We start from the raw sequence: 5,000 nt of genomic DNA on the forward strand, positions 1-5,000 counted from the left end.
CCTACTTACCCGTTAGTTTTCCAAGTTGTATTATGTGTTGACTTAGTTGACGTGTCATGTGCTTGGATGATTAGCGTACGGGTCATGTATGGTGCGCTTGCTTCAGTTGAAGGGATGTACTAGTACAGTTGTATTAATCGTTTATTTCACGATCTGGTCTTTTGGCTGGATCGTGAAAAAAACGCTAAGTCCCAAATCCTGAACTCGAGAAGAAAGCGCCAATGACAACGTTTTTGACTGGAGCTCCCTAGCATTCGGCTTTTTCTACTTTGAAGGGATGCACTGTTGTATGAATTGTTTATTCACGAACTGGTCGTTTGATTGGATCGTGAAAAAAAAACGCTCAGTCCCAAATCCTGAACTCGACAGGAAAGCGCTGATTGCAAACATTTTGACTGGAAGTCCCTTGAAAATGGCGTTTTCGTTATTGGCATTATGTTGCACGTTTATTGTGGCTAGAACATTAATTATTCACAAAATGGCACCAAAGCTTGGCAAAAGTCGCGAAACACTCCTATCTCGACGCACCAGCAATCGCAACTTGATGCAAAATAAATTGCACGAGCTAATGATACTTGTACCATGCACAGTACACCGTACCAAAATATACCCCTGAAAGTGTGCAATTTGGTGCTACCCTAGGGAATATGTATGGAGAAGCCTAGCTACGTGTGTCGCACGTTCCAAGTTGCATGGACGTCGAACAGAGGCATGCAAAAGCACCTATCTAGGGGAATTACTCTACGTTCTAGTAGCAAGTGCGATTTTCCGGTCCAGCACGGCAGTACGCCTGCACGCATACACTCCATGTACCAAAATGTACCAACCTAGGCGTTGCTCAGTAGCTTTTGGCGGCACATAGAAAAAGTATTCGAGTTCAGATTTTTGGGACTTAGCGTATTTTTAAAACTAATAACGAAAATTAAATTTTAAATCGGTAAACGGCTAGGAGTTGCTCAGTAGCTTTTTGCGCAACGTGGCAAAAGTATTCGAGTTCAGATTTCTAGGACGTAGCGTATTTTTCAATCATAATAAACCGAATCAAACATAACAATGATGAAACTTACACCATGTCCCAAGGTTGTGCACAAAACGTAACGATAAAGTGCTGGCGAAGTTAGAGGTGCACCAAAATTGTGTACCGATCAGGGAAAGTACTCTACGTTCCTATGATTTGGGTGAAAAGTGTTATTTAACTGCTGGTTAGAATAGACAGTTGCTTATCATACACATCGCAAACGAACACCCCTTAGTGAGCATTAGCAAAAGTCAATTGCACAAAGCAAATGCAATACAAACTGATCAAGTACATTAAAGAACGCTACGTAGCAGGACTTCTTTCCAAGAATGGTGTCCGCAACGGGAGGGCAAGCGTCCTTCCCAGGTTTTCCTAGTAAACCTTGTATGGTAAACATACCCAAGCGTGTCTGTAAGCACGCAACGAAAGTCACGAACGGGCACATACCTAGGGAATGTACTCTACGTACTTGGACTTTTGTCCAAGAATGGTGTCCGCGACGGTCGGGCACTGCGACGCAATAACCAAATCCTAGGATTGTAACTTTAGTGTGCACAAACATAAACATTAACGCGTTCGCTCGGGCTGCGCCGTCCGTGTTGAACACAAATGTGGGTGATTATATGCGTGGAGGGACAAAAACATACGAGGAGGAGACAGTTTTCTGCACGATGTGCACAGAGCTCATTTCGTCGTCCCGGGCGAATGGAAAAACACAAACATCGCGAGTATCGTTCTAGGTTTCTGTCTATAAAGGGCAGGCCAAAAGGTGACCGGTTGAGATAAGCATTTTAAGCATACAAACACTTTATTGGAACTTTTGATACAAAAACAAGGTACGTACATGTAGGTTGTACCAACATGGACATCTATGAACGCGTACGCTCGGGCTGCGCCCTCCGTCTTGTACTTTCCTGATCGGTACACAGTTTTGGTGCACTGCTATTCCGACCGGCAACTTGTACCAACATATACATCCATGAACGCGTACGTAGTGTACTTTCCCTGATCGGTACACACTGTTGGTGCACGGCATAAGAAAAGAGCTAAAATGGTCAAACTCAATCCATTTCAACAATAGATAGTCGATAGTAGCTGTGCCGATGAAGTAGGGCACGATGCAAGTTAATGTTGTTTAATGAATAACATGTCCGCCATACATTTCAGTACAAAATTGCTCGGTCAGACCTACAAAGTGCTATATCTCGAATACGAGGCGTCGGACTGGGGGTTGTAGAACAATTTTAAGTTCGTCTAATGATTCTACATCCGATTCTGGATAGCGGTTTTTGACCACTTTTCAATATTTTGTGACACCCCGAACCTAGGGGCAGCTCCTAGCTTTTTCAAAAATGTGCACCGATCGGGCCGGAGAGCTCGTGTGGCTCAAAACATGTTTTCGCTAAAACACCTCAAAACGTGTCGAGAACGCACCCTAGCTCTTGTTTTCAAAAGTTATGGCCATTTAAAGTGAGGTGGTTTTTGCTTCAAAATAGCTATTTTACCCGTCCCTATGGCCATGCTTTAAATTTTCACGAAAATGCCAGGTCAGACCTAGGGCGGGCCATATCTTGAATACTAAACGTCGCAGACATTGGTCGTAGAACAATTTTAAGTTCGTCTAATGATTCTACATCCGATTCTGGATAGCGGTTTTTGACCACTTTTCAATATTTTGTGACACCCCGAACCTAGGGGCAGCTCCTAGCTTTTTCAAAAATGTGCACCGAACGGGCCGGAGAGCTCGTGTGGCTCAAAACATGTTTTCGCTAAAACACCTCAAAACGTGTCGAGAACGCACCTAGCTCTTGTTTTCAAAAGTTATGGCCATTTAAAGTGAGGTGGTTTTTGCTTCAAAATAGCTATTTTACCCGTCCCTATGGCCATGCTTTAAATTTTCACGAAAATGCCAGGTCAGACCTAGGGCGGGCCATATCTTGAATACTAAACGTCGCAGACATTGGTCGTAGAACAATTTTAAGTTCGTCTAATGATTCTACATCCGATTCTGGATAGCGGTTTTTGACCACTTTTCAATATTTTGTGACACCCCGAACCTAGGGCAGCTCCTAGCTTTTTCAAAAATGTGCACCGAGCGGGCCGGAGAGCTCGTGTGGCTCAAAACATGTTTTCGCTAAAACCCCTCAAAACGTGTAAGGAACGCACCCTAGATGATAAAAGTGCAATCAGAATGTCAATCGACAACTTTGTTGGGGTACCATTTTACTCTACGGGCCAGTAGCTTAGGCGCGCCAACAGCGCTTTCCTTTCGGGTTCCCATTTTTGCCCTCCTGGGATTATGATCATTTGCTCATTGCCTACTATAGGGAGGGTACCTTGCTACGAGGTCAAACATGAAGATTGCACCAAATCGTAGTTTTACCTCTATTTAGTCGTAGGAGCATGGTTTGCAGTGGCAGTGGGTCATTAAGCCCCCGTTTGGGTCATACGTCCCCTCCGCGATAAAAATCGTCGTATGCCTATAGTCCGAACTAATGAAGCAAAAGTGGTGTCTGGTGGGCTCTGCCGATGATTTTAACCTATGATTTTGAGCTTCCACCCTATAAAACGTTCCTGGAGCAGTACATCACGGGTCTACGGACCCAAAGACTTCGTCGTGATGGTTTCTAGTAAAAAGTTGTAACAGCTAAGGGTTTTGAATACGCGTATATTAACCATTGCTTGAAACTAAGCTTCGTTGTCTTTAAACTCTGCAAGACCAATCGAACTTCTTAGGGAAACCCGAAGGATTCACGCTAAGCTCGATGAGCTATTATGGGTAGTGGTGCATGATCTGGTGTTCCTTGGATCTAATCCAATGAATAAATTTATGAGGGTATATATGGTGCAGGGCACAAAGCGTGATGAAACCGGGTCTCCTACCAAATGTGGCATATTTTTTCCCTGAGAGCGAAGCTCAGACCCACGTAGGGAGAGCGAAGTGGAACTTAAATGTTCTATGCAGCAAATGTTCGCCATGCGGATAAACAAGTTGGAATAGTTCAATGTAGTGTAATGCAAACACGAATCGCAAATAACGATACGGGACCCAGAAGCAATTCTGCGGATCCCTCGGGGAGTGGTGAGTTGATATAAATTAGAGGTGAAAGTCCAAGTTGTTCAAGCTCCGGCTCGGCAGCCGATACGAGGTTCCTGTTGGGCTTTGTACATCGCGCAGAGGCGCCGTTCGGTTCTAGCAATGATTCCCGCCACCATGTTCCATGCGTGCAGAGATCCGTTAGAGCTCGTTCAATGTGTCCCGCCGTGATTACGAAAAAGTCCAACAGTTGACCAAGTTGGGGTGCGTCAAGTAAACGCGCAGAGATGCCGTTCGGTTTAGAGCAATGTCTCCCGTATCACGTTGGAGTTCTTCCACTAGTGCAGAGATCGCTGAACCGTTCAATGTGTCCCGTCGTGGTGTGCTTGTACCGAACACTTAGGATACACCATGCTTTGTTGGTTTGGGATAGGAGTGGTCGCGCAACTGCCTCCACGCCGCAAAGTGCCAGTTCGGATTGAAGGTCAACTTTAGCCGTTCAATGCATCAGTCGGTGGGTGTTCAGATGGCATCACAACTTCCCTAGGTGCTTAAGTTGGTTGGGTTGTAAAACATGTGCACATGCGCAGAGTATCGTGCGTACTAGCAAAGTCTCCCGTCACGGTGGTTATGAATGAGTTCCATTCAGTGCAGAGATCGTTAGTGCGTGCAATGTGTACCAGTCGATGTGTCGTACCGGAATACAACCCCGCTTAGAGGCCCGTCGCTCGAAGAGGACAAGCAAGAGTGCGCAGAGTGCCGTACTGGCCTAGCAATGTCTCCAGACAGACGTAGGAACACCCGACGCAGTGCAGAGAGTAGATCCGCTAGCCATGTGCAATGCATCCGACGTTGTCTGCTTGTGCAGTCTATCGAGTGGCGCCAACGACGCTCCGGCGTCACAGAACAAATCTCGGTGGTCACGGGGACTTGCGCCTCGCGTGA

The sequence above is a fragment of the Anopheles arabiensis genome, assembly GCF_016920715.1.
Source record: "Anopheles arabiensis isolate DONGOLA chromosome X unlocalized genomic scaffold, AaraD3 X_pericentromeric_contig0001, whole genome shotgun sequence".
NCBI lineage: Eukaryota > Metazoa > Arthropoda > Insecta > Diptera > Culicidae > Anopheles > Anopheles arabiensis.